This window comes from Strongylocentrotus purpuratus, unplaced genomic scaffold, assembly GCF_000002235.5.
Source record: "Strongylocentrotus purpuratus isolate Spur 01 unplaced genomic scaffold, Spur_5.0 spur5_scaffold_6, whole genome shotgun sequence".
Lineage (NCBI taxonomy): Eukaryota > Metazoa > Echinodermata > Echinoidea > Camarodonta > Strongylocentrotidae > Strongylocentrotus > Strongylocentrotus purpuratus.
Window position 1 is genome coordinate 7,818,903 of NW_022145612.1, and position 10,140 is coordinate 7,829,042.

Consider the following 10,140-nt stretch of genomic DNA (forward strand, 5'->3'; position numbering starts at 1 on the left):
ATGATCTCTTTAAAATGTATGTTATGCAAATATATTTAATATTCACTTAAACAATACAACTGGGTCTGTTACATAAAACTTACCATTGATGGTAACTTTGCGGTCAATGGCAATTACCATGGTAACAACTAGGGCTTAACAGCCTATCAAAATCAACGTTTTCAAACCCAGGTCTGTTACTAATAGACAAAGATTTTAGCTATTATTTCTTGAGATATTAAGAAAAAGACCATATAAACAATTCAATTCGTCTGATTAAAAAAATATTCTCATTTTAATAAGTTTTTGGTGCAAAAAAATGTAAGCTCACTTTATAGCTCACCTTTCTCCTCAACAAATTCCAACACATTCCATGTTATACAAATATGTCTTGATTTATTGTGAAAGTAGACAATTTACAGAATTATTAATGTGACCATTGACCTTATTTCCAGCCTTTACAGTTAGCGATCTCCAATCAGCCTCTTCACTCAAAGCATAGCCATGCCGTACAATAGAAGATGCAACGGAGCAGTTTCCACCAGGATGTCAACTAGGAACCAACACACATTAGATGCTCACTACTGGACCATGTGTACTCAAACAAATTACAGTGATGTCATCTGGATTTGTGCCAGTTTCTGAAGTCAAATTGGTAAGTCTATAACCCTCTCAGTGCCAAATTCCCCATTACATAAAGAAGGTCTGTGTGGTAAGAGGTCTGGATGTCTATACCTAATGGTAGAAGCAAAACAGAATATCTATATGTATCAATTAAAAGAGTGATCTCTCCTCTATAATGGCACATACCATACCCAAGGTACATACTTTTACCTCGGGGTTATGTGTGCATGTCAATACAAGTTCTATGAGGGCTCTCCGGTTAAGATTTTAAAGAGTAAAAACATTTGTATGAGGTGCCTCTGATGACACAAATGAAACATTATGATTCAATATTAGAACAAAAACATGTCAGCCAGCACTTAAAGGGCAAGTCCACTTTAAAATAACTTGCTTTCAATAGAAGCAGAAAAATCAGACAATTAAAAACCAATTAAAAAAAAAGATTGAGCAAAATCAAATAACTAATATTAAAGTTATGAATATTTAATGACATAAAAAACTTTAAAAATCACAAGACAAATTGGCAACTCACTCATGAGTCGTTGATGTTATTGTCTCACTATCCACCAAGTGTGTTCTTTATATTGTTAATATAAATTTCCAATTTCCCCCCTAAAAATCTAATTTCCTCACACCAGCATACAAGTTATATTGATAGTAATATGCTTTTGTATGGACGCACTAATATAGACTAATTTTTTCAGTTAAATCATGAAAAATGTGAATTTTGATAATCTATTAATGTAAAAATCAATGATTATGAATACCGGTATACCATATTCAGAAAATAGTAACAGTTCTTCAAAGTTCATAACAGTTTTTGTCAAATGTCATGTACGCTATATGATACAAATCATATAACCTGGGAGAGGCATAGGGAAATCAAGCTTTTTTTAAAAGGAAATTAATGGGATAAAGATATATAAAGCATTTGATAAATAGTGAGGGAATGACGTCACAAACTGATAACCAAATTGGCAATTTGTGTAGTGACTTTCTAAGTTCCATAGTTTTTCATACTTCATTGCAAAAATGTCATAACTTCCTAATTAGTTATTCGATTTTACTCTATTTTTGCTCTGTTATATCTTTTGTTTTTTCTGCATCTATTAAAAGCAAATTATTTTCATCAATCGGTTCTTTAACGTGATCACAAGCTATTTTTGCAAACATAATAAGCCCTGTGAACTTTGACCTCGTGACCCCAAAATCAAATCAGTTCATGACATTGGCTCTGCAAGCTACATACATGATTAAAGTTTGGGGGTAATCGATCAATTGGTTCTTGAGATAATGCGATCACAAGCTTTTTTTGCATACATAATAAGCCCTGTGAACTTCGACCTTTGACCTCGTGACCCCAAACTCTAATCAGTTCATTGGCTTTGCAAGATATATACATGACTTAGGTGTGGCGGTAATTGATCGATTGGTTCTTGAGATTATGCGATCACGAGCTATTTTTGCATACATAATAAGCCCTGTGAACTCTGACCTTTGACCTTGTGACCCCAAAATCTAATCAGTTCATTGGCTCTGCAAGATACATACATGACTTAAGTTTGGCGGTAATCCATCAATAAGTTCTTGAGATAATGCGATCACAAACTATTTTTGCATACATAATAAGCCCTGTGAACTTTGACCTTTGACCTCGTGACCCCAAAATCTAATCAGTTCATTGTCTCTGCAAGATACATACATGACCTAAGTTTGGCGGCAATCCATCAATCACTTCTTGAGATAATGCGATCACGAACTATTTTTGCATACATAATAAGTCCTGTGAACTTTGACCTTTGACCTCGTGACCCCAAAATCTAATCAGTTCATTGGCTTTGCAAGATACATACATGACCCAAGTTTGGCGGTAATCCATCAATTGGTTCTTGAGATAATGCGATCACGAGAACGGGACGTACGTACAGACGTACGTACAGACGTACGGACGGACGGACGGACGGACGGACGGACGGACGGACGGACGGACAACCAGAAAACATAATGCCTCCGGCTACTTTGTAGCGGAGGCATAAAAATTAGAAATGAAAGGACAATAAACAAAAATGTTTATTTTGGTATCTTTCTTGGTCATATGAGGACCTGAAAAGGGCTGTTTGCGTTTATACAGATATTTAAAACCTAAAGAAATCTTTTTTATAGGACGATTTCCCGTAGCTCTCCATCCGACGATACCTCGTCCTCGTCTTTGCCATCGTCGCTTTCATCGAGGTCTTTGAGGCCGTCCTCAGTCCTGTCGAGGCTGTTGGAGATACTGGTCTTGAGGAAGGAGCGCTTTACCACCTCGGTTGGGATCGAGTCCCACACGTCTGAGATCCATTCGCAGATGGTCGGCAGATCTTCCTTGCGTGTCCTTGGTATCCGTCTTCTCCCCCTCCATCATGCAAGACGTCTACCGCTGCTGCAGGCCGCTCTTGAAAGGCTTGTTGATGGAGAAATCAACTGGTTGCAGCAACGATATCATTGCCCAGGGATGATGGCGATGTCTGTGTTGTGGTGCTGCAGGAGGATCTTCGTTGGCTCCGACTTTTGGCACCAAAAGGCATCCAGAACCTGAAGACTCCGCTTTCTTGAAGTGCTGTCATCTCGTCGAACCCAGACCGTCTTTACCCAGTCCTTGGTGATCTCCTCATCAAACCAGCCTTTTGCCTGCACCCTGACGATGTCGCCTTTTGGGAACGTCACCTTCGGCATTGTCTTCCGCTTGAATATAATGTTGGGAGGGAGCTTTCTGCCATCGGCCGTGCAGCACAGCATTACCGTGAAATGATCTGTCGTCATCACTGTAACTGTTTTCTCTCCCTTGAATTTACTGCATAGCAAATAAACACTCAACTGTTGTTCTTTACCGGTAATCTTTTTGTACAGGATTTAGTCTACATAACATTTGCAAAGGACATACAAATGACTTTTACACGATAGTCTTGGGGGGGGGGGGGGGGTAATAAATAGTGGTCTTCAAGATACTTGATGTGACTTACTTTTAGCTTTGGTGTTATTTTCTTGACCATAGAAAAGTCGAGGGCATTGAGGGCCTTCGGTCTGTTCAGTGTGATGATGCCGGTTGAGTTTATCTTCTCAAAGAGAGCATCTTCCTCTGCACCTGCAGTCGACGACATCCTCATTTGTCCAAGGATGACTGATACACGCTGCAGTGATATTCTGTGCATACAAAGAATAGGGTAACAAGAGTTGCTCTTAAACTGAAGGGAACCAATCAACACCAGAAAAAGAGATAAAGATCATTTGCATATTGTGAAAAGACAAAAAATCTCCCATATCCCCCATCCTATGAAGATTAAGTCAGGGGCTAGTGAGGACTTTTTTTTCTTTTTCTCAACAATAAACAAACAAAAAAGTTTCAGGAAAAAAAAATGGCATCTAACATTCCCCTCTTTTGATTAAGAAAATTGGGAAAAATTGGGAAAAAAGGGGTACAATCGGGAAAAAAAAAAAATTAGGACAAAATCAGGAAACCGATATAAATCGGATAATTATCAGGCCTGATAAATGAATATATTTTGAAATATTTACATGTTACGGTTACGGATTACGGAGCCCAGGGGTGAAAGTTACTTTACATTGAAGCCCACATGGAAATTTCATTCATAGACGAGATTTGAGTCTATGCACTCGCATAAATGTATTTTAACTGCAAAGTCTCTTATTCTCTTTTATACGAAAATATACTGTAGTTTTTACAACGTCTAATGAAAAAAGTAGGCCTTCAATTTTAAACACAGCACAATATTCTTTGGTAATTGGTCCCCTGTATAAAGAAAGAACTGCCTCTGTGCTTCATTTATCATATTTTGAAAATGTGTACATGACGTAGGGCTGTGCTCACGATCTGCAAAAAAATTCCATGAACCCAGTAATGATGACAGACTGAATAAGTTGGGCTAGGACACATAAACCACTGTGACCTTTTACCTTTCACAACAAGAGATCCGCTATCACTCTCTCTCACTCTTGGAGCCTACACCAGCTACAGCCTACATGTATGCTAATCAGCTAATCTGATAGAAATTTATATAGTTACACAAGCTAAGCACATGTAAAACTCAATACATACCAAGGGCAAATTTCAGTAAGGGATTTATGAATTTGCAATGTATATTTATAATGAATGTAAATGTTGTGTATCTTAAATTAACCTGTTGAATAAAATATAATTTGTGTACAACACGTACACAATATAATCATCTCAAGCCTAGCATTCAACTGTTTTCAACAGGTTACATTTAAATGGAACAATGAAATCAGTCAATGTCTGAAACTCATATGAAAAAGAAACACTGTCCTTTTAGTTTTTTAACTGTTCCACTATTAGGCTTCCCTTGACATTAGATGGGATCTCTAACTGATGATATGTATAGAATCATTAGTATGCATAATACCGTCTAGGCTCCAAAAAAAAGCTGACATAAATGTTATTAGATTTCTCACCTCTTCTTCAAATCCATAATTGATTCATGCAGATGTTTACTTTTTATCTTTTCTTCCCACACAAATTGAAACCATACAGTCTAGACTGGTATCAGATGGCATGCTGCTTGTACATCAGGGCTGCCAACTCTCACGCAATCTGCGTGAGTCTCACGCAATTCACCCAATTCTCAAGCTCTCACGCTGATCATAGGAACTCTCACGCTGAACCCCGAAAATAGAAACTAAAAAAAAAGGTCTATTAAATCGGATATTCAATATCCCTGCCGAAAGTTTCAACATCTTTTTAACCACTCATGCGCAAAGCTAAACCATCAATGCAAATTGGTTTCGGTTTGCCGCGCAAAGACAAGATAGTGAATTGCGATTGGCTTATCCTGCGTGTGTGAGTGACGTCGTCACTTTACTATGAAGCGGGGTTTTTGTGCGAGACATCGACACGACAAGCGAGTGTCGATGCCATGGCCTGTCATCGCTGTACATCTCGCTCGGCCCCCAGCCCGGCCCGGCCCGGGTGGCTCAGTGTTTGCGATCGGATAAAGTCTTCAGGCTTCTGCCGGTACAGGTGAGTTTAAACTCTTGTCTTGAAATATTGAAATTCATGGTTTCGATCGTTTATACGAGAGTAAGAATGATTTTGGAAGGGTGCTTGTCTATAATCGATATGGCAGTTTTATTAACTATGTTCTGTATATTCTATTGTGAACGAAATTTTGATTTAATTTGTTTCCAAAAAGAGTGTGTTGAGAGTGTGACTGTGTCTGTGAATAATGCACTTACAAATGTGGAAGTTTGTATTTTTTCAAGGTCAGTGTACTTCATGAAATCAATTAACCTATTTGAATCCTGCATTATGTATTTGTGGAATCAGGGTTAAAGTATGCACCAGATTGCACCATTTCAATTGCAAAATTGTAAAAGCTCCCTACCGTGGAAGGGGGGACACCCCCCCCCCTTCCACACCATCCCCCCCCCCCCTCGGGCGCTTCGCGCCCTCGGGCTTGGTCGCTTCGCTCCCTCGCAATGTCTCACTCCAAACTCTTTCCAAAGGTTGGCAGCCCTGTTGTACATTATGACAAATGGTATTATATCACTACATGCAAACATCAGACAGTTCACAATTACACAATTCGTCGCTGTTTTCACGAAGTGACGGTAGTGAACAAAAATTGCATTTACTTTGCGTTACGATTTTCCTCACTACCGTCACTTCGTGAAAACAAGGACGAATTATGCAGGTACGCATGGACAATATGCAATTATGCACGAACAAATGTCCAAACGTTGGCACCGCACATTATTTGAGCAAGCAGTATACTTAATTTTATCTTGAGGTATAGGACTTACTGTACACCCCTGTTAGCTCAAAGGTTATAAAACTTAAATGCAAACAGATCTTTGATTTAATCAGATACTCATGAATAGGAGTCTTCTTGAACAGACACAGTCAATGGAAGGTGCTCGTGCAATGAGGCGATTGATTCAGCATTTTCTTTTTCTGATTTTTTATTTTTTTATTTATTTAATTCACAAACTCAGAATGTTAACCCCTAGAACAGAAGTTTGATAGGCTTGTGCACCACTGATTATTGATTTTCTTGCATAAATGTCCTCTAATCCAGGATTGTTTTACCTTGAAACACATGAATGATAATTTTTGTGCAGAAAGCAATCTATTTCTGTTGCAGTATATTTTTGTGATGACCATGAATGAAAAATGCTTCTAAATAGGAGCATTAAAGTCCCTAAGTACATCTAAGTTGATTATACAGAGGACTATAAACACTATTGTCCTGAAAAAATTGGCAATTTTCATAAAATATTGATTTTTGAGATTTTAATATTAATTTTTCTCACTACCTCTGGTCCATTATGAATATGATTTATGAATAATAATATGTGTGCCATCCACACCGAGAGGGTTACCATCATGCCCGTTGAATTCAGCTTGCCCGTCGAGTCTACCTTGATATGTTGTAAACTTTGGAAACGTGAGGAATTCTAATAAATAGTGCCACTTTGAGGAAGCAAATTGGATGTGACACAATGACAAAGAAATAACAGATCTAGCCTAGGCCTACAATCATATTAATAGGCCGAGTGACGAGGGATACTCACATACTAGGACATACAGGGTGTGCCGCTCTAAGTCTAACAGATCACTTTTTCACAAAAAATCCCTCAACAAGGGTCCCACTTAAAAAAAAGTACTATTAAGAGTTGGTCTGTTTTTTCAAAATTTCCGAAACTTTCTGGTGTTTGCTAGAGAGTTTGTTAGCCTCTGATTTGGGTAAGGAGCCGACCTTACCCAAATCAGAGGCTAACGAACGAAAGAGACAGAAAAATTGTGAAAAATGGGTCTTTTTTCCAAGAAAAATGCCCCTAAATATCGCCTAATGATGGATAGGGGTTTTGAGGCTTGAGCGGCATACACCCGTCCAAACTAAATCTGAGTAGTTACCCCCCCCCCCCCCTGGGTGAAAATCTATTGACTAGATCTATGTTTAATCATAATAATTAAAGGCACACTCACAGTCACAATTTCACCCAAACAAAGCTCAAAAGGTCAAGGAAACTTGTTATTTTAACTGTCAGTCAGTTTCACCTTAGTTGGGCTTAAATTAATGTCTTTTATTTTTAATCATAATGAAATAGTTCTAGGCCTAGAATCTAGGGATAGGCCTAGATGAACTTGAACTTGAACTGAACTTGAACTTGAACTTGAATCTAGGTCTAGATCTAACTTTACCCTTTCGCTATCTATTTTTTGTTGACCATGTTGACATATTGCACCATTGACCAATAAAAATAATGCTCACAACACACAAAATTGACAATAAATACCTTCTCAGACTTCTTGATACCAACATTTTCCCTGAACTTCAATGAATTGATGTCTGTTCAGCCGATTCAATTAAGTCTTTGCAAGCCGAACCTTGCCCTTGCAGAAGCCAGAACAGCTCAGTCGCTATCTGGTGAAGATCACACACACGTCCGATCACGGGCCTCTGAAATGAATCTGGCCGTCCCCAGGTCAATCAAGATCACACGAGAGGTGTTTTTTGTAATGTAATATCGTCAAAATATGATTTCGGCCAGCAGAATGTATTGCTCCGTTTGTCTGCATGTGCTCAGATCATGCGCTAGGCCTATAACGCATTGACTGCTGAAGAAATGTTACTGCCAAACAAAATGTTTTAGAGACAAATCGAGTTTCACGAACTGGACGCGTGAATGTAGTTAGTCTTGATTCATGCCAAAGGTTTTTTTTGGGGGGGGGGGAGAAATAATATAATATCATTTTTATTTAAATAGACTCTACATGTAAATGTATCCTTGTTGATCGGTAACCATTTAGCAGTATGATAAAAGTAACTTGTATATTCTAAACTTCTTATTTTTTACAAATATCATCTAATGGTGTAAGATAATTGATGTAGACTCTAGATCTACTAGGCCTATAACTTGTTTATCATCAGTGAATACAACATGCGTAATTAGGCCCAACTTGGGTCTTTTTTTTTTTTACTTCCTATGAGGTTGGTAATATGTAAATATTCAAAGTTCTAGTAGACTGCACCCTGTAAAAGATGACGAATCACACGTAAGATCTTCGATTCAATCTGTTATTAACGGGTCAAAATGAATGATTTTGTAAATATACATTTTTAAATATACAAGAGCCTTAATTTATACTACGCATCACATCTCATCGAGCTGAGCTGGGGAGCTGAGAGTGAGATGATGTCGCAAACATCGAGGCATTTCTTTGGTATTTTCTTTGAGGATTTCCCACCTCCCAACAATTTTGAACATACAACCAGACAAGTTGAAAGTTTTGTAAAGCAACATCAAACTGGCTGCAAAAATGTGGTCCTCATTACGGTAAGAGCTCGACGACAGTAATCATTTACAATGTCCTGATTTTGCTGTTTGTCCGTAATCCATCGGATACTCGCGATCATTATGAGCCGAAACTCCTGGGCACTTGACTTTGAAGGTTCCGCTAGTTTCTGCTACATGTATTCTTATGCAAATAAAGTCCTTAGAAAATTAGATGAAAAGGCCCTGGCCCTGGCCCTGCTGACCTTGTCAAAACTTGTTTTGGCCATCACTACAAAATAACATTGAACAATTACGGTAGTTTTATTACTTAGCTCCTGTATAGCCTAGTCTAGTATGATCAGATTAAAGCAGGATTGAACTAAGGTATAGGTCTACTATCAGTAGGGGCGCTGGTCCGAGAATGAGGATCGTCCCCATAAACAAGGATATCCTCATAAATGAAGACAAAATGTGTCCTCAAAAATAAGGGCTGTCTGCATTTTCGAGAACGTTTTTTTTCATCGGCGCTCTGGGGGTTTCATGTTACAGAACGGCCCGCTGGCGATGCCAAAAATGGATTCCCCAGGGGAAAATAACTCTAGTTGTCGTCTACTTTTATGGGTTGTCCGTCTTCCCAAGGATTTATTGCTCATAATGTGAAGGTCTCTGTACAAAGTCAATGTAAATTGCATCAAGAAAATCATTGCAGAATCCGTTTTTTGCATTGCCAATGCGCCGATCAAAAATATGAAACGTCTGCAAAAATGCAGACGGTCCTTATTTTTGAGGACGCATCGGTCAGTGTTAAAGAAGACGATCCTTGTTTATGAAGACGATCCTTATTCTCGGACCAGCGCCCCTACTGACTATAGACCTAGTAGGCCTTGATCTAACATAGATCTAAATGAATACCGGTAGGGACATATTATTATTAAGTGAGTAGGGTTTTTTGACACACAGTCATAGATGTACCCAGGACCCTTTTTAAATCCCTTCATTCATAGTGAATTCATAATCTTAATTAGGCATACAAGTAATAGACATGTGGTATTTCCTTATTCAGATTCCCCCCAAAAAACAAAAACAAATATAGACTATATAATAGACTAGATCTAACAGTTAGACCTATAATTTTTTTTAGCAATTTTGGGGTTGACAATCAATTTATTTATTTCTCTTCGATGGCCATTACACAAGCCAAAGTACTTAATTACATGTTTCATTTGAAGCCTCTCTAAAGTA